Here is a 20,913-nt window from a genome sequence, read left to right on the forward strand (position 1 = left end):
AATGAGGGATTTTATTTATAAAAATATTTGTCTCATCATTTTTAATTTATTGCATGCATTTCCGGATTCACGCAATTTATGTCTAAACATGCATACAATCATAATATCACATATTATATAGGATGATCGATTCCATTTCTAATTGACCCGTGGTTGCCAATCACGGGTCTTAGTCCAATCCTAGGTAATATGCAGTATGCAAATGCAATCCTATTACATATGCTTCCAATTTACATTTCTTCAGTCTTCATTGTCTGCTGGACCCACCATCTTCAAATCTTGATCTCCCACTAAATCTAATGTATTTACAATTAAATAACAATGACAAGTAGGGGATACATTTTTAGGGGGTGGGAACGGGCTATAAACCAAGCCCACTTTTATTACATATGACATTCATATCGGGCCATAAACCAGGCCCATTAATAAAACCAACAACAATAAAGACAAAATGTAAATTCCTAACATACACCTACAAAATTGGTCATGGCAATCGATCATCCTTATCCAATAACATTTAATTCAAAATTAATTTATTGGATAACATGCTGTGGCAATTCAAATTTAAACAAGATAAAATCATATTTTATATATAAAATCACATTTCACATATAAAATCATATATTTTATCTCCATATCAAATAAAATCATATTTTATCTATAAAATCCAATTTTACAAATAAAATCATATTTTATCTAATATATCATAAGATCATATCTTATCATCAATTGTACCAAAATAATTGATTTCAAAATTCAATTTACGGATAAAATATTAAAATTTTCCAAAAATTCAAATTTATCCAAAATCAATTTTAAAATTTACGGACTCGAACAATTCGATCCGAAATCTCGTGAACCAATCAAAAACAATTTTTGACCGGACCAAAAATAAAATTTTAAATATTAAAATTAATAATAATATTAAAAATTAATTTTTCCCGCGGGCCACCCGGGACACTCCCGGGTCGGCCCGCACCCGGGGCGCGGGCCGGGGGCAGCCCGGCTGCCCCCTTAGGGCAGCGCCTGGCGCCGCCCCTGGGCGGCGCCGTGCGCTGCCCTGGGCGGCGCCGAGCGCCGCCCTGCGCAGCGCCTGGCGCTGCGCTGGGCGGCGCCGAGCGCCGCCCCTGCGCAGCGCCCAGCGCTGCGCTGGGCAGCGCACAGCGCTGCCCTGGGCGGCGCCGTGCGCCGCCCTGGGCGGCGACGGTCGCCGCCTTTGGTGGCGCCGTGCGCCCCCTTTGGGCGGCGCCGTGCGCCGCCCGGGGCAGCAACAATTGCTGCCCCACCGGGCAGCGATCCAATCGCTGCCCGGGTTTTGCCCCGAAAAAAAATTTTTTTTTTTATTTAAAATATTTATTTTGTTTCAAAAACCGAGACTCAAAAATTTTGTACAATTGATTAATTCAATCGATTGATCTGAGCAACCTGGCTTTGATACCACTGTTGGAAAACTGGCGAGTTCCCAGACCAATTACGATTGATACCCGGTGCAGCGGAAGTTTAAAAATTTTTCATGGAACGTTTCCATGGTATGGGTATCAACCGTTCATCGATTGAATTACTTGTGTGTAAAATTTAAATAACAATTAAATAAATTTTACCTCAAATCTCGCAACGAGATTAATGGACACCAACAGAACAATTCTGCTCTTGTTGTCTCTCCCTGGAACCGATGAACGCCTTCAATCAGGTCCACGAACAGAGGTTTAATCCCTCTGATAGATTGCACTAGAAAATCTATCAGAAGTTTTCTGCGAAGAGATTACACGAATCTGATTCGTTATTCCTGACCGCGATTCAAAATCACAGACCGGAATTTTCTCGGGCAGAGCAAAGGGAGGGGACGGCCGATCGGTTTTGAGAGGGTCTAGGGTTTTCGAAATTTGCTCTCAAAATTTATGACCTGTTGTGTGTAATTTCTGTACTGAAATAACTTATTTATAATGCAGGCCACTAACACCTTAGGGCCCATTAGTCATAAGCTGGGGCCCGACAAGCAAAGCCCGCTCGTTCAGAAATTAATATAAAATTCATCGTGACTCCGATTGATGAAACGATTTCACCAATGTGCACAGAAACCATTTCTGCACGTTTTAAAGTCAAAATAAATTTTCCTGAATCCGAATTCAGTGGTTTCCAAAAATGTCCATCCCTATGTCATTTTAGGAAGCCCTACTCCCTTACTCTTATTTAAGAAGTCCAACTCCTTAGTTCATTAAATTTAACTCTTTAAATTTAACTATCTCAACGGGGATTAAAACTCCATTACACTGTGTGACCCTCAATGGTTCAGGGATACAGCTAGCCGTGGGCTCACAACTCCTTGTGACTCGGAACAACACTTTCCGACTTGCCCAACGAATCATGGTAAAGCGCCTAGCAACATCGCCCCATGATTCCCTAGGTATCACTGATAGTGCCTACAAGAACCAGTAGATTTTGGTTAACGTACAGTACGGTCCCTTCATCCATATCCCGATCGAATCAACAACCATTGGTATATCGAGAGTCGCTCAAGATTCGATAACTATGCAATACATCTTGAAGATCAAATTAGTGACATCGCATGTGCTACTAAGAAACCATTTCTTAAATCACATCAAGTACTCTGGCCAGAGATTTGTCACACTAATATCTCCTCAGATCGCATAGGATATCCACACTCGCAAGTATGTGGTGAATCCTTGACAACAATGCATTGACTCCTATATGTGTCGTAACTGTACCCAATCTCGACACCTGATGACCCCCTCAGAGTCGGTAAACGAGTCAAAGCACAGTACTAGCATATAGAGTCTCCATGATGTTTCAAGTCGTAAGGACTAATGGTGTACAACCAAAACCGCGGACTTTATCCACTCGATAAGTGATAACCACTTGGAAAGTCCGGATAGGGTAGTTCGACTATTCATCCTATGAATATCCATTTGCATGCTTCGAACATCTCCATGTTCCCTACCAATGAAACGTGGTACTCCGCATCGCAAATGCTAGTCTCAAACTCGAGCGATCCTTATCCTTATTATCGGACGGCTCAATCGACTAGGAACGGTTTTAGAATATACAGTGACTATAAGATGTATTTCATGATAGACATCTCCATGTTCTACCACATCTTACATACACTATAGTATATTCAAGGTCTTTATCAAAACAACAATAGTATATCACAATATAACAATATGAAGTAATATAAAGTCATTGCCATAAAAGTGTAAATAATATTAAACAAAAGATTGTTTATACAAAGAGTCATCAAAACCCATAGCCACACAGTTGGCTCACTGGGCACCCACTCTTACAGGGTAGATGTCCTCTTTTGGACCCATCCATTGAAAACCGTTTCAATATGGTATCGATGTAGGTTGATTGAGTGAGTCCTATCATTCTCTTAGACCTATCTCTATAGATCTGTATCCCAAGAATGTAGGATGCCTCTCCCAAATCCTTCATCGAAAATCTACCTGATAACCATATTTTTGTTGACTGCAACATCCCTACATCATTCCCAATGAGTAGGATGTCATCAACATAAAGTACTAAGAATGTCACCGCATCCTTAACTACTTTCTTGTACACGCAAGGTTCCTCCGGGTTCTTGATGAAACCAAAATCTTTTATTGTTTCATCAAATTTCTGGTTCCAACTTCTTGATGCTTGTTTTAGACCATAAATTGATCTCTGAAGCTTGCATACCTTATGCTCGCTTCCCATGGATGTGTACCCCTCAGGCTGCTTCATATAGATTTCCTCCTTAATGTCTCCATTAAGAAAAGCAGTCTTCACATCCATTTGCCATATCTCATAGTCATACCATGCAGCTATGGCAATTAGGATTCTTATGGACTTGAACATTGCAACTGGTGAAAAGGTTTCGTCATAGTCAACTCCTTGCCTTTGAGTATAACCTTTAGCCACCAATCGCGCCTTGTAGGTCAATACCTTACCATCAGGCCCAAGCTTTCTTTTGTAGATCCATTTGCACCCTATCGGAACAATTCCATCGGGAGGATCTACTAAAGACCAAACTTGGTTTGTATGCATCGAATCCAATTCTGACTGCATAGCTTCAAGCCATAAATTCGAATCCGCATCAGAAATTGCTTCCTTGAAGTTTCTTGGATCACATCCAATGTCGGGTTCATCTTGATCCCCTTCAAGAAGAAGACCATATCGAACTGGAGGTCTAGAAGTCCTTTCGGATCTTCTAGGTGCAGGCGTGTCCAGCAATGGTTCCTGAGGTGTAGGATCGTTATTTTGTATTTCGGGTTCTTCTCGAACTTCTTCGAGTTCCATCATCTCGCCTTTCTTATCCAATAAGAACTCCTTCTCCAAGAAGGTGGCATTCCTAGAAACAAACACCTTTGTTTCAGCAGGATAATAGAAATAATATCCGATTGAATTCTTCGGATACCCTACAAAATAACATAAGCTGGATCGACTATCCAACTTATCTCCCACTGTCCGCTTCACGTAAGCAGGACATCCCCAAATCCTTAAGTACGAATACTTAGGAGCTTTGCCATTCCATAACTCGTATGGTGTTTTGTCCACTGCTTTAGTGTGGACGTTGTTCAACAACAATACCGCCGTTTCAAGCGCATAGCCCCAAAACGAAGGTGGAAGCTCAGTGAAGCTCATCATAGATCGAACCATGTCCAACAAAGTTCGATTACGACGCTCCGATACACCATTAAGCTGTGGTGTCATAGGAGGAGTCCACTGAGAGAGAATCTCATTCTCTTTCAGATAGTCCAAAAACTCGGTACTCAAGTATTCTCCACCTCGATCCGATCGAAGTGCTTTAATACTTTTACCTAGCTTGTTTTCTACTTCAGCCCTGAATTCTTTGAACTTTTCAAATGCTTCAGACTTATATTTCATTAAATATAAATACCCATACCTTGAATAATCATCAGTAAAGGTAATGAAGTAGGTGTGGCCATGTTGAGTCCCTACTCTAAATGGACCACAAACATCTGTATGGATCAAATCCAACAGATTTTGACTACGCTCAGGTTTCCCCTTAAAAGGAGATTTAGTCATTTTTCCTTTTAGGCAGGATTCACAAGTAGGTAGAGAATTAATATCAGACATATCAAACATGCCCTCTCCCACTAGCTTGTTCATCCTCCTTGAGGAAATATGACCTAGCCTAGCATGCCAAAGGTTTGCCGGTTTTGACTATCGATTTTCCTTTGTTTGTTGTCGCCGGTTTATCAACATAATTCACTGGAACGTCTTTTAGTTTTAAGTTGTATAGATCGTTTTCAAGTTGTCCATTTCCAATTAAACATTCATTCTTGTAAATATTGCAAATCCCATTCACAAAATTGCAAGAATAACCATCTCTATCAAGCATAGAAATAGAAATAATGTTTTTAATTAAATCTGGCACAAATAAAACATCTCTTAACAATAATTTAAAACCGTTCTGCAAAGTCAAACAAACATCTCCAATGGCCGTAGCTTCAACTCTGGAACCATTCCCGAGCCTCAGTTGGGTCTCACCCATTCTAAGCCTGCGACTTCTTGTCATCACCTGCAAATCATTGCAAATGTGAGATCCACATCCGGTATCCAATACCCAAGAAGTTGTATTAAGTGACATGTTTATTTCAATATAGAACATACCCTTTGCAGTTCCCAACTGCTCAAGATATTCCTTGCAGTTGCGCTTCCAATGACCCGGCTTCTTGCAGTAATGGCAAACATCCTTGGATTTTCCATTGTTTGAAGCCTTTGTCTTTTGCTTCTTCTCGGGCTCGACTTTCTTGGGTGGGGTAGAACGTTTCTTGCCCTTCATACTTGGCCCCTTCTTAGCAGAAGATGAGGAGCCCACCAAGAAAGCTGGCTTATCCTTCTTAAGTGTGGATTCATATGTAACGAGCATATTGACCATCTCTTCAAGGTGGCCTCTATCTTGTTCATATTAAAATTTATCACAAATCCATCAAATGAAGAAGGAAGAGACAGAAGCAATAAATCCACATTGAGTTCATGCTCCAACACCAAATCTAGGGTCGCCAACTTCTGTATGAGCCAAATCACTCGTACCCCATGATCACGGACCGAAGTCCCTTCACGCATGCGGCACGTCATCAACTCCTTAACAGTAGCGAACCTTTCAGCCCTCGACTGAGCCCCAAAAAGTTCCTTGAGTTGCGTATGAATGTCAGCAGCATTCACCGTGTCCTCAAATCGCCTCTGGAGTTCATCAGACATCGAGGCTTGCATATAGCATTTGGTCTTGATGTCATGGTCACACCATGCATCAAGTTTGGCCAATTCCTCCGGACTTATGTCAGCTGGTGCTTCCTTCGGAGGTGCTTTCTCTAACACGTAGAGCATTTTCTCCGAAGTTAAGACAATCTTCAACTTCCGGAACCATTCCGTATAGTTGGCGCCAGTCAACTTGTTTTGTTCGAGGATCGAGAATAATGGATTTCGCGAATTCATTGTATGAAATACTGAAAAGAAAAACAGACATATATCAATGATTGTTTAACAATTTACTAAGACATAAAATAGGAGAATTTAATTTTATGAATCTCACTCCCACTATTTTAACGATTTCACCACCCTCTAGTGAAAACGGGAAACTTTTTCCTTAGTGAGAACATGGAGTCCAATTGACAAACTTATGGTCCCGAATAATATCAGCCAACCATAATTCTCAAAAGGTAGAGCCCAATTGCTTCCAAAGCAACCCCCATGTGTTTACCTCATGTCCAATAAGGGCCCAATAATATGACGCTGTTTAAAGTGACATGTCAAGATGACCCATCAATATTAAGTTGTGATGGACGGTCGCCATGTGGATCCCCAATAATATGAGCCGATCCCATGGGAGTTCCACCCAACTTACAACATTTGTCGATCCAATGTACAGCTTTCCGACGGACGGGCCCCCCCAATAATATGAGCCGGACCGTATCCGCGGGTAGCATCACATACATTGACCGTTGATGGAAGGTGGGAACATTTAAACAAATTTAAATTTCCTTTATTTATCTTGATATAAATTTTAAATCATATTTAAAATGAGGGATTTTTAATTATAAAAATATTTGTCTCATCATATTCATTTTATTGCATGCTTGCCGGATTCACGCAATTATGTCTAAACATGCATACAATCATAATATCAAATATTATATAGGATGATCGATTTCATTTCTAATTGACCCGTGGTTGCCAATCACGGGTCTTAGTCCAATCCTAGGTAATATGCAGTATGCAATGCAATCCTATTACATGTGCTTCCAATTTACATTTCTTCAGTCTTTATTGTCTGCTGGGCCCACCGTCTTCAAATCTTGATCTCCCACTAAATCTAATGTATTTACAATAAATAACAATGACAAGTAGGGGATACATTTTAGGGGTGGGAACGGGCCATAAACCAAGCCCACTTTTATTACATATGACATTCATATCGGGCCATAAACCAGGCCCATTAATAAAACCAACAACAATAAAAACAAAATGTAAATTCCTAACATACACCTACAAAATTGGTCATGGCAATCGATCATCCTTATCCAATAACATTTAATTCAAAATTAATTTATTGGATAACATGCAGTGGCAATTCAAATTTAAACAAGATAAAATCATATTTTATATAAAATCTCATTTCACATATAAAATCATATTTTATCTCTATATCAAATAAAATCATATTTTATCTATAAAATCCAATTTTACAAATAAAATCATATTTTACTCAATATATCATAAGATCATATCTTATCATCAATTGTACCAAAATAATTGATTTCAAAATTCAATTTACGGATAAAACATTAAAATTTTCCAAAAATTCAAATTTATCCAAAATCAATTTTAAAATTTACGGACTCGAACAATTCGATCCGAAATCTCGTGAACCAATCAAAAACAATTTTTGACCGGACCAAAAATAAAATTTTAACATATTAAAATTAATTTTTAATAAAAATATAATTTTTCCCGCGGGCCGCCCGGGACACTCCCGGGCCGGCCCGCACCCGGGGCGCGGGCCGGGGGCAGCCCGGCTGCCCCCTTAGGGCAGCAACAATTGCTGCCCTGGCGGCGCCTAGCGCCGCCCCTGGGAGGCGCCGTGCGCCGTCCTGGGCGGCGCTGTGCGCCGCCCTGGGCAGCGCCGAGCATTGCCCTGCGCAGCGCCCAGCGCTGCGTTGGGCAGCGCACAGCGCTGCGCTGGGCGGCGCCGTGCGCCGCCCTGGGCGGCGACGGTCGCCGTCCTGGGCGGCGCCGTGCGCCGCCCGGGGCAGCAACAATTGCTGCCCCACCGGGCAGCGATCCAATCGCTGCCCGGGTTTTGCCCCGGAAAAAAAAATTTTTTATTTAAAAATATTTATTTTGTTTTCCAAAAACCGAGATTCAAAAATTTTGTACAATCGATTAATTTAATCGTTTGATCTGAGCAACCTGGCTCTGATACCACTGTTGTAAAAACTGGGGTCTCAGATCAATCACGATTGATACCCGGTGCAGCGGAAGTTTAAAAATTTTATTATGGAACAATTCCATAGTGTGAGTATCAACCGTTTAACGATTAAATTATTGTGTGTGTAAAATTCAAATAACAATTAATTAAATTTTACCTTCAATCTCGCAACGAGATTACTGGACACCAACAGATTTTATCTGCTCTTGTTGTCTCTCCCTGGAACCGATGAACTCCTTCAATCAGGTCCACGAACAGAGGTTTAATCCCTCTGATAGATTGCACTAGAAAATCTATCAGAAGTTTTCTGCGAAGAGAATAAACGAATCTGATTCGTTATTCCTTACTGCGATTCAAAATCACAGACCGGAAAATCTCGGGCAGAGTATGGGGAGGGTTCGGCCGAAACAATCTTTGAGAGGAACTAGGGTTTTCGATTTTTGCTCTAAAAAATTATGACCTGTTCTATTTAATTTCTGTACTGAAATAACTTATTTATAATGCAGGCCACTAACACCTTAGGGCCCATTAATCATAAGCTGGGGCCTGACAAGCAAAGCCCGCTCGTTCAGAAATTAATATAAAATTCATCGTGACTCCGATTGATGAAACGATTTCACCAATGTGCACAGAAACCATTTCTGCACGTTTTAAAGTCAAAATAAATTTTCCTGAATCCGAATTCAGTGGTTTCCAAAATTGTCCATCCCTATGTCATTTTAGGAAACCCTACTCCCTTACTCTTAATTAAGAAGTCCAACTCCTTAGTTCATTAAATTTAACTCTTTAAATTTAACTATCTCAACGGGGATTAAAACTCCATTACACTGTGTGACCCTCAATGGTTCAGGGATACAGCTAGCCGTGGGCTCACAACTCCTTGTGACTCGGAACAACACTTTCCGACTTGCCCAACGAATCATGGTAAAGCGCCTAGCAACATCGCCCCATGATTCCCTAGGTATCACTGATAGTGCCTACAAGAACCAGTAGATTTTGGTTAGCGTACAGTACGGTCCCTTCATCCATATATCCCGATCGAATCAACAACCATTGGTATATCGAGAGTCGCTCAAGATTCGATAACTATGCAATGCATCTTGAAGATCAAATTAGTGACATCGCATGTGCTACTAAGAAACCATTTCTTAAATCACATCAAGTACTCTGGCCAGAGATTTGTCACACTAATATCTCCTCAGATCGCATAGGATATCCACACTCGCAAGTATGTGGTGAATCCTTGACAACAATGCATTGATCTTACAATGTGTTCCCAATTCCACTGTGGTACTTCAAGACTAAGTAACATACCACCTGGTCTCATTCTTTCAGCCTTAACTTGTTGACACGTCAAACACTTAGCCACAAAATCAGAAATATCATTCTTCATACCTTCCCACCAGTAATGGGCTTTCAAGATATGATACATCTTTCTAATTCCAGGATGTACACTATGTCAACTACAATGAGCTTCTCGTAGTATATCGTCTTTCAAATCTATCAAATTCGGAACCACAAGTCTACCATTATAACGCAAACATCCATCAGAAGCAACAAGAAATTTCCCTGACTGACCAGCTGGAGTTAATTCTTTCAACTAATGAATATATGGATCAGTATTTTGTGCTGCTTTGATTTTCGAAATTATTCGTGGTTCAACTTGTATAGATGAAACTATGAAATGATTACCTTTAGCTCGATAAGTCCATCCTGAAGTTCCCAAATGCTCATGAACTTTAGAAATAGTTAAAGATGCCAACATCTTAGTATGAACTTTTCTGCTCAAAGCATCTACAACTTGATTCACGTTTCCTGGCTGGTATTGAATATCACAGTTAAAATCCTTAAGCAGTTCCAGCCATCGACGTTGTCTCATATTCAAATCAGACTGTGTGAATAAATATTTCAGACTCTTATGATCGGAATAAATCACAAACTGTTCACCGTACAGATAATGACGCCATATTTTCAATGCATGCACAATGGCAGCCAATTCTAAATCATGAACTGGATAACGAGTCTCATGTGGTTTCAATTGACGAGATGCATACGCAATCACGCGTCCATTTTGCATCAAAACACAACCCATTCCATTCAAAGAAGCATCTGTACAGACAACAAATCCACCTGAGCCTGAAGGTAATGCTAGTACTGGAGCCTTAGTCAATTTCTCTTTCAAAGTCTGAAAACTAGCTTCACATTCCTCAGTCCACACAAAACGTCGATCTTTTTGCGTTAATATAGTCATAGGCCTAGCTATTTCAGAAAATCCCTTGATGAAACGCCTATAATATCCAGCCAAACCCAAAAAACTACGAATCTCAGAGACATTGGTTGGTCGAGACCAATTAAGAACAGCTTCAATTTTACTAAGATCGACAGATACCCCTTGTGCTGATATCACATGTCCTAGAAATAATACTCTGTCCAGCCAAAATTCACACTTCGAAAACTTAGCATATAATTGTGATGTTCTGAGTGTCTGAAGAACTAATGTTAAATGTTCTTTATGCTCCTTCCTTGACTTAGAATAAATCAAAATGTCATCAATGAAAACGATAACAAATCGATCTATAAACTCCCGAAACACACGATTCATTAAATCCATAAAAACCGCTGGAGCATTAGTCAACCCGAAAGGCACAACTAAGAATTCATAATATCCGTAACGCGTTCGAAATGCTTTCTTGGAAACATCTTCCTCTCGAACTCGAAGTTGATGATATCCGGAACGAAGATCAATTTTAGAATATACAGATGTACCCTGCAACTGATCAAACAAGTCATCAATTCGTGGCAAAGGATACTTATTCTTCACAGTAGCCTGGTTCAATTGCCGATAATCGATGCACATTCTCATCGTTCCGTCTTTCTTCTTCACAAACAAGACTGGAGCACCCCAAGGTGATACACTTGGTCTAATATAACCTTTTTCCAGCAAATCTTGCAATTGCGTCTTGAGTTCTTTCAATTCTGCTGGAGCTAATCGATATGGGGCTCGAAAAATAGGACTTGTCCCTGGCATTAATTCAATGCTAAGATCTATTTCCCTTTGAGGCGGAAAACCCGGAATCTCATCAGGAAATACATCAGGAAAATCCTTAACGACAGGAATATCTGAAACTTTCAATTTCTCTTCATTCGTCGCATCTAGAGCATAAATCATAAATCCTTCATTTTCTATCGACAATAATCTAAACATTTTCATTGCCGATACTAATGGAATGCGAGATTGTGAATCACTACCATAAAAATTTCACTTATTGCCATAATACGGTCTAAATCTCACAATGCCATGGAAACAATCAACAGTAGCTCTATAATTCATCAGTGTATCCATACCCAAGATACAGTCAAAATCAGACATAACTAGTTTGATTAGATTGGTTATCATGATCTTATCCTCAAATCTAATCACACAATTCAAAACTATCTCATTAGACATCAAGAAAACACCAGCAGGAGTAGCAACATACACAGTATCCAATAACGGAGTAAAAGCAATCTCATGCTCATCAGCAAATGTAACAGATAAAAATGAATGAGATGCTCCTGTGTTTATCAAGATACGTGCAGGATACTCAAAAATATAACAAATACCTGCAATAACTCCCCCAGGTGCATCTTGTGCCTGATCCTGAGTCATAGCATGGACTTGAGCCTGCTGTGGACCTGGAAAATGCTGCTGACTCTGAGAAGATGGATACCTAGGCTGCTGAGTGGACTGTACTGGAATATAAGGCTGTGTATGAGAAAACTGTGGTACAGGAGCATATGGTCTGAATGATGGTCGTCCAGGAAACTGGCCAAACTATTGTGGCTGAAATTGCTGTCTTCCAGCATTTGGACATACTCGAGACGAATGTCCAGCCTGCCCACAAGTATAACAAGTTCCTGGAAATCCTGTACAATGTGCACTCAAATGATTACCACCACATCTGTCACAGTACACTCTCCCAGACGATCCAACTGAACTTCCACCACGACTACCACTGGAACTGGAGGAACTAGACTGTGGTTTCTTTTTAAATGGTTTCCCCTTAGCTTTAAACCAAGGCCTTTTCGCTTGCTGAGAAGATTGAATAGGCTGATATGAAGGTAAACCCATTGGTGTCTGTGAACTGCTTCCAGCTCCTTGAGGAACAGATGCTGGGATTGATTGTGGTTCACCCCTTAGTAGACTTGCTTCAATTTTCATGGCCTTTTCTACTGCTTTCATATAAGTAGATAGAGTTCCAGTAGTCACCAGCGTGTGGATAGTTCGTGTAAGCCCCTTCAGAAAATGTGAAAGCTTTGACCGATCATTCTTTGCAACATGTGAGGCATAAGGCAAAAGAGCAGAAAATTGAGAAGCATACTCAGCAACAGATTTATTGCCTTGCACCAACAGATTAAATTCATCTTCTTTAGCAGAATAGTATGATGGTGGTGCATATTCTTGTGCAAACTGCTTACAAAATACTTCCCATGTGATCTTTTCACCAGAATCAGAAAGTGTTTCTGCTGTCGTTTCCCACCACAGTTGCGCTCGGTCTTTCAGCTGAAAAGGAACTAACTTCAGTCGAATGTCATCAGGATATTCTAGTCCATTAAACATATTGTTGAGACTTTTCAACCAACTAGCAGCTTTCTCACTTCCTTCATTGCCAAAGAACTTTTGCGGACGCAACTCCTGAAATTGAGAAATTATTAATCGTATTCCTCCCATTTTCTCAGTCAATTGGGCTACTTGATCAGCCTCAGCCTGAATCGCTTTTCCTTTGTCAGGATTTACCCGTGGTTGTTGTTCCATTTCTAATTCCACATCTTTCGGAGGCTGAACAGCTGGTCGACCACGTCTTCCCCTGACAATATCATCAAGATTTCTAACATTTTCCGCTGCAGACTATTCTACAACTTCCTTCCCTTTTCTACCTCTTCCTCCTGGTGCCATTCTACAAGACACAAGGATTTAAATACAGGCAAAATAACTTAACAAACAGAAAACTATGATAGGAACTCAGAGTTCTAATAGAATTCATAAACTAATTCTAAAGCCAAGAACTACTGGTTCTAACAAATACGTTCAAAAATAAACACCACAAGTAAGTCACGTAAGAAAAAGTAGTCACACACATACGCAACCAATTTGTTAGTGTCTAAACTCGAGTGTCCTAGACTCTAGTTCGAGCATATCCCAGTATACGCTCTGATACCAAATGAAAGGGCCCGTGTCCTGATTTAATATTTAATGATCAAACAACCAGAATTAATTAATGTAAACAGCGAAAACGAGTTAAAAATTTGCGTTTGGGCCTACAGAAATTTCGGCATGACCTATTCGTAAATAGGACATCCCAAAAACCTGTACAACACAACCAGCAATATATACTCGAAAATAGAGTCACAACTCCAATTTACAAACCTATAGCCGCACTGGCCAGGACTAAACACATGCAGAGCCGGCAAGGCTCGATCACACAAATAACAATTCAAAACAAGGTCCAAAACTATTTATACAGATACACAGGGCATCACCCCGGAAAATATAAAACTCGCTAAACTGATATATATACATATATCTGGGAACTCGACTCCACGCTCGCCTCACTGGGTACCACTAGATGACGCTCCACCAGATGCGTCAAATCCTCCTGGATAACCTGCTATGGAATCACAAACAACCACAACATAAAAAGAAAACAGGGGTCGGACCCCAGTACGACGAACTATAAAAATTACGACAAATATAACTAACATGAATAAAATCAAGTACAATGCAATGAAATGCAATGTAATGCGTGACAAGTATCAATGAAATAAGGGATACCAAAAGGAGTCCAAATAATCGTATCACAATAAACTCAGTGGCCACCCATGCCAGGAACGCAGCAGACCTCGAATCATCACTGCTAATCCATACACGTAGCATCGGAGGGTGACAGGAGCGACCCGTCCAGCCTCATGCTATCATCAGGAGTGTCGTACGTAGCATCGGAGGGAAACAGGAGCTACCTGTCCGTGCCTCATGCTATCTCAGGAGTGCACTAAAACAATGTCACTCGCTCCATGATGACTTAATACATCTCAAGAGATCAATATCAATAGCAATCAAAGGAGTCAAGGCTCAACGTGCTATGTAAACTTGTAAATGAGTGAAGTAAATCATATAATCCACGTAAGCACATAAAACACATTATCACTCATTACAAAATACTTAATATCATTACATGCCATTATAGGTGTCGTAATATAAACAGCTCATACGTACCTCAACCGACACTTAATTACCACAGAAATATCTCAAGTATTTCTCGGATATTCCAATCCCAAATTTTCAGAATCTGTAATTCCAGAAAAATTGCTCATAAATCCTAAAATTCATATTTAATATTAAAACATCCTATCAATGACCAAATATCGAATATACGACTCTAAAAGTCAAAATACCCCAAGTAGAACAATCTGAATTTTCCGAAAATTCCTACAAATTTCGAAAATTCGCATTTATATTTTTTAGAGCATCTAAACACTCAATTACTGAATAATCAACACTTAAATTCGAAAATCCCCAATATAAAAAATCTGGAAATTCGAAATAAATCCCAAATAAATTCTGAAAAATATCGAATACCTTCAATCGACTTCGATATAATACCTACAAACAATAATAAATCAAATATCAATTATCGGATGTCAATTGAATCGAAATACCCAAAATTCGAAACCCTAAATTCAAAATTATACCTCAAAGCTTGGAATTAAAGGGTTAAAAAACTAACACAACCTACCCCTAAACTCCGGCGACGATCGGTGGCGGCGAACGGCGGCGAACGGCGGCGGCTGGTGCGACGGGTTTTCGGAAATTTCGATAAAAATATGAAATATGGGTACCGAAAGATAGCTCTCGTCGCGAGGATTCCGGAACTATATTTACTTTTGAAATCCATCCAAAAACGAAGGAGATACGGACAATTGAAGAAATGAAGAAATTTGAAAAATAAAGAAACAGAAGAAACAGAAGAAACGAGGAAGAGAGAGACGGTGGAGAGAGAGATATTATGATATATATATATTATATATGTATATATAGATATGTATTAGTTTAATGTGTGTCTTATTTTATTCATTCGGGGTTCAAACTGGACCCAGTTCGAGTTATTTCAACTCCTGTGTGCTCTATAAATAACATATTCATTTAATATCGTCTATAAACCGATATTTATAAATACATATTTTTAACACACAAATTAATTAATATATTAATATCGGGTCCTTACAGTTTTATGTTATGTGTTTGCATTAGACTCACCTGGTTGAATTTTGTAGGAAATTAATCAAAATTTGGGATTTCTGTGCGTTAAAGCCGCGCGCTCGCAGAAGAAGACTCCAGAGGCTGCCAAGGCAAAGCCGCGCGCGCGCGAGCCTCTTTCTCGCGCGTGCGCAGAAGGGATGACCAGAGAGCTTACAGGGAAGCTCGCGCGCGCGCGAGCTCCTTCGCGCGCGCGCGCGAGTTGATTGAGAATTCGCTGTTTTTTAACACTACGCGCGCGCGAGACGTCCTAGGCGCGCGCGCGCGTGTCCGCATGACCTAAGTTTCGAGATTTTTAGTTTTAATTGGATTCCAATTGGCGCGGCCCTATAAATAGAATTTTTATGCTCTTTTTCCGGACTTTTGGATCTTTTGAGAGCACAGGCGGCGGCTAGGAGCGAGTTCTTCAGATTTTCTGCTATTCTAGTATTTTTATTTTATGTTTTTAATTTTGGATTATTGAATTATGTTTATTAGTGAGTAGTTTCTTTATTTCGATCAAGGCCACGTGATTGGGCCAGACAGTTTATGTAAAAACTTGATTTATTTATTTGAGATTTTCAGACTTAATTGAGTTTATTGATTATCAGATTTATCTTTGCCTTACAAATTTCTTGGCCAGTTATTTGTTTGCTTGTTAATCGATTCCAATTTGTACAGAGGAGGTTTCGAATTCGATCACTTTGGTTTTCAACATAGTGTAAAACTGACTAGAAATAGAATTCGGTTTCATTATGCGGTTTAGGTGTTTACTGAATTTTCACAGTGTTTATGCATTTGGATTTGATTAGAATTATGAAATATTAATCCGTCAAATTTGAATAGGTTTGATTGTTCTAGAAATAGACCTTTGAATAAATTAGGAAAATTCCCGTAAATTAAGATTAAGTTTGATATCTTAGATCGATTGCTTGTTGCATGAATTGTCTGGTACCTACGTGTGTCCTTGATCGAACTTTTCCCAAATTTTAAGTAATCCAAAGTTTTCTGCTGCGTTTTTATTTAATTTAATTTTATTTGCAATTTTATTCATTAGTTTAAAATCTAAAATAATCCTTTTTCATTAGTCTAGATTAAGTAGAAATAAATAGATTTTGGTAATCATTTTTATACAGTCCCTGTGGGTTCGACACTTGGACCTTTGTCCACTATATTATTACTTGACATGTTACGCTTGCCAGTTGAATTTATTCACACCGATTAACGCGGTCAGTCATCATCATCGTCACCATCGCCATCAGGATGATCGACATCGTCCTCATAAGGATAGACGTCACTACACTATCAATAAGTCCTACACGAAACCCTTGTTGGGAGGTGAGAATCTTGAACAGGCAAGAGGCTGGATGTCTAAACTCGAGAGTGCGTTTCGAGCTTTCGATTGCACTGAGGAGCAGAAACTGGAAGTTCTAGAATTTGTTCTAGAGGATCGAGCATGCTTATGGTGGGATGTCAAGGCTACTCAGGCACGTACTGAGAAAGGAAAGGTGACTTGGGGGGATTTTTGTCAGCAGTTTCAGAAACTGTATTTTCCTCCAGCTGTTCGACAGGCACGATCGATGGAGTTACTGACTCTGAGGCAAGGATCAATGACTATTGATCAATATCAGCAACGATTTCTTGATCTGCTACCTTTCAGTCCTCATATCAGTGACAGTGATGCATCGAAGTATGATATCTTTCTGCAAGGCCTGAATCAAGATATCTACTCACAAGTTCTCGTTTGTGATGATCCGACATCTTATGAGACTTTGGTGAACCGTTGCCGTCAATTGGAGAACAACAATAGGCGGGCACTGTTGATGATGCCAGGATAGCCTAGTGGATCTCTTGGGCCTAGGGCTTCTGTTGTGCAATCTGGACCTATGTCTTCTTCTACTCCTACTACTTCATCTAGTTCTCGTGGTTACGAGGTGCATTCCGCTTTGGGAAGAAGAAGGAGGAATTTTGCAGCCACTGTGGTGGGAAGCATGCTGCAGCTTCGTGTCGGAAGGCTACTGGTGCTTGTTATATTTGTGGTGAGCAGGAACATCTGCGGAGAGATTGTCCTCAGCGTATGGGTTCTGCTAGTGGATCGGGATCACAGGTTGGATCTCAGGCTTCTACTTTTTCACGTCAGCAGTAAGCACCACAGAGTTCTTCTGGTTACCGTCCATAGACTCAAGGGCAGGTATTTGCTCTGTCTTAGGAGCAGGCTACTGAGGGAAGCGATCGCATGTTGGCAGGTACCTTTTTGTTATGTGGTATTCCTGCACTTGTTTTAATTGATACTGGAGCATCGCATTCCTTTATTTCTAATCGCTTTGTTAAGAGACATAGATTACCTTATGTATCATTAGATATGGATTTAGTTGTATCTACTCCGCTGGAGTAGGAGGTAGTAACTAAGCGTCTAGTGATGGGTTGCCTTCTAGAGTTTGAGGGTAATGTGTTATCGGCTAATTTGATGATATTAGCGATGGCAGATTTTGATTGTATTTTGGGAATAAATATGCTGACTTTGCATCACGCTACTGTGGATTGTTATCAGCGTCTGGTACAGTTTCATCCAGATGAGGGTGATAGCTGGTACTTTTATGGTGAGGGTGCGCGACCTCCGATGCCACTTGTATCGGCTCTGAAGGCATGTCATGTCTTAGAGTCAGGTGGGGAGGGCTACCTCATCTATGCAGTTGATATGTCCATGAGTAGTACGGGTATTGATTAGCTACCGGTTGTCAGCAAGTTTTCTGATGTATTCCCTGATGAGATTCCTGGTTTTCCTCCAGTTCGAGAGGTTGAATTTGGTATTGATCTAGTACCAGGAACTACGCCTAAATCCCGAGCACCTTATCGTCTGGCACCGTCAGAGATGAGGGAATTGAAACAGCAGTTGCAGGATCTGCTTGATAAGGGATATATTCGTCCGAGTATTTCTCTGTGGGGAGCACCTGTGTTATTTGTCAAGAAGAAGGATGGATCGATGCGGTTATGTATTGATTACAGGCAGCTGAATCGTGTCACCATCAAAAATAAGTATCTTTTGCCACGAATTGATGATCTGTTCGATCAATTACAGGGTACTTCTGTCTACTCTAAGATAGATCAGAGATCTGGATACCACCAGATGCGGGTACGAGACTCAGATATTTCTACGACTGCTTTTAGGACCAGATACAGGCATTATGAATTTCTGGTGATGCCATTCGGTTTGACGAATGCACCGGCAGTCTTTATGAATCTGATGAATTAGGTATTTCGAGAATATCTGGATAGATTTGTCATCATCTTCATTGATGATATTCTTGTGTATTCTCATGACAAGGATGAACATGCACAGCATCTGAGAATTGTGTTGCAGACGATACGAGAGAAGCAGATGTATGCGAAATTGAGCAAGTGTGAATTCTGGCTTGATCGGGTAGTGTTTCTCGGTCATGTGATTTCTAGTGAAGGGATATCTGGTGATCCTAGTAAGATAGAGGCAGTGCTAAACTGGTCTCGTCCAACAATGGTTGCTGAGATTCGAAGTTTCTTGGGTCTAGCGGGTTATTACCGTCGGTTCATCGAGAATTTTGCACAGTTGGCCAGGCCTTTGACTCAGCTTACTCGGAAAGATGTTACCTTCATATGGTCCTCGGAATGTGAGGAGTCATTTCAGAGCTGCATGGACGTCTTACTACTACACCTGTGCTAGCTCTACCTTCTGGATCAGGAGGTTATGTTGTCTATACTGATGCCTCTGGTCAGGGGTTAGGATGTGTTCTGACACAGCATGGACATGTTATTGCCTATGCATCTTGACAGTTGAAGACGCATGAGAATAATTATCCAGTACATGATCTCGAGTTAGCCGCCATTGTATTTGCGCTCAAGATCTTGAGGCATTATCTTTATGGCGAGAAATTTGAGATATTCACGAATCACAAGAGTTTGAAGTATTTATTCACTCAGGCGGAGTTGAATATGAGACAGAGATGCTAGATGGATCTTTTGAAGGATTATGATTGTGAAATCAAATATCATCCAGGTTCTGCTAATCTTACTGCTGATGCCTTGAGTCGGCAAGTGAGACTTTCTGCACTTCAGACTAGTGAAATATCTCATTTGGTTCAAGAGTGTTGTTCATTGAGTTTTACGCTCAAGCACAAGAAAGGGAGGAATGGGATTCGATTGTATACTATTCTATCTGAGCCAGCATTGTATTCTCAGATCAGAGATGCTCAGATATCTGATGTTAAGACTCAGCGTTTGGCACGTCTAGCCAATGGAGTTAATACATCTGGATTCCATTATCAGGCAGATAGTTTATTGTGCTTATCAAATCGAGTGGTTGTACCTGATGTTGCGGAGCTCAGGAAGGATATTCTTTCTCAAGCTCACAGGAGTCGATTGTCAGTTCATCCTGGAAGTATGAAAATGTATAAGGACTTGCGAACCAGATTCTGGTGGAAAGGGATGAAGCGGAATGTATATCAATTTGTTTCGAGATGTTTGGTTTGTCAACAGGTCAAGGCTGAACACCGACGACCAGGTGGATTATTGCAAAATCTTGAGATTCCCAATGGAAGTGGGAGCACGTGACTATGGATTTTGTTACCCACTTGCCTATGACTTCACGTCAGTGTGATGCTATCTGGGTCGTTGTTGACCGTTTGACAAAATCAGCACACTTTATTCCTTACAACCGGGAGTATTCTTATGATTGCATGACACGCTTATATATCCAGGAGATAGTGCGATTATATGGGATTCCAGTGAGCATAGTTAGTGATAGAGACCCGCGATTTACCTCACGTTTCTGGGGTAGTTTTCAGCAGGCGTTGGGTACCACTCTGAGTTTGAGCACTGCATATCATCCGGAGACTGACGGGCAGTCAGAGCGGACGATTCGTACATTGGAAGATACACTACGTTATTCTGTCATGGACTTTGGCTTATCTTGGCAAGATCAGTTACCTTTGATCGAATTTGCCTACAATAACAGTTATCATCGTAGTATTGATATGGCACCTTTCGAGGCATTGTACGGTCAACGGTGTCGTACTCCGGTATTCTGGGATGAAGTCGGGGAATGACAAGTCGAAGGTCCTGAGTTGGTGCAGCAGATTGTAGACAAGGTAGATATGATCAAACAAAAGATCAAAATTGCTCAAGATCGGCAAGCCAGTTATGCTAATATTCACCG

This window comes from Henckelia pumila, chromosome 4 (genome assembly GCF_033568475.1).
Source record: "Henckelia pumila isolate YLH828 chromosome 4, ASM3356847v2, whole genome shotgun sequence".
NCBI lineage: Eukaryota > Viridiplantae > Streptophyta > Magnoliopsida > Lamiales > Gesneriaceae > Henckelia > Henckelia pumila.